Genomic DNA, 639 nt, shown 5'->3' on the forward strand with positions numbered 1-639 from the left:
GGCAGAGATTTGAGAGAGAGAGGCGAGCGAGGGGAGGATGTAGATGAGAATGCAGGCGGGACGACGTGAGCAAGGTAGTATTTATTGGCGGCCGGAATCTAGATCGACAGGGACAGTACACATGCCGATCACCGGAATTTATGAGTACTATAGTATGAATTACACACGATTCCCGTAGCAAAATCCGTGTGTGAACATAATAGCCAAAATCCGCATGTGAACATAATAGTTGACGGTTTCCAATGCAGAACCGTGTCTGATTAATGATCCCCGCCATTCACCTACCAAACCTCGAGTCGCGAGATAGACTGCCAATCATGTGGGGGCTGGTTGTCTTGCCAGATCTTTAAATTTTCTTTTTTGAACACCAGATATTTACATCGTCTGATGATTTTTTAACTTCCACACAAGTACACAAAAATAAGATTTTTCAAACCATTATGGTTAGGCGTTGCATGTAGATGCAGTTCGAATTTCAATTACAGTCATTAAATGGTTAGAAAATCACTTAAATGTCTTTAACAGGTCAAATGACCCTTGAAATTTTCAAAAATTTCACCTGACAGTTGTATTAGTGCATCTTAGACATAGAAAAAAAAATTGAAGGCCGTAAGAGGAAGCTATCTCCCGTTCGTCATC

This window comes from Triticum dicoccoides, chromosome 2A (assembly GCF_002162155.2).
Source record: "Triticum dicoccoides isolate Atlit2015 ecotype Zavitan chromosome 2A, WEW_v2.0, whole genome shotgun sequence".
Classification (NCBI taxonomy): domain Eukaryota; kingdom Viridiplantae; phylum Streptophyta; class Magnoliopsida; order Poales; family Poaceae; genus Triticum; species Triticum dicoccoides.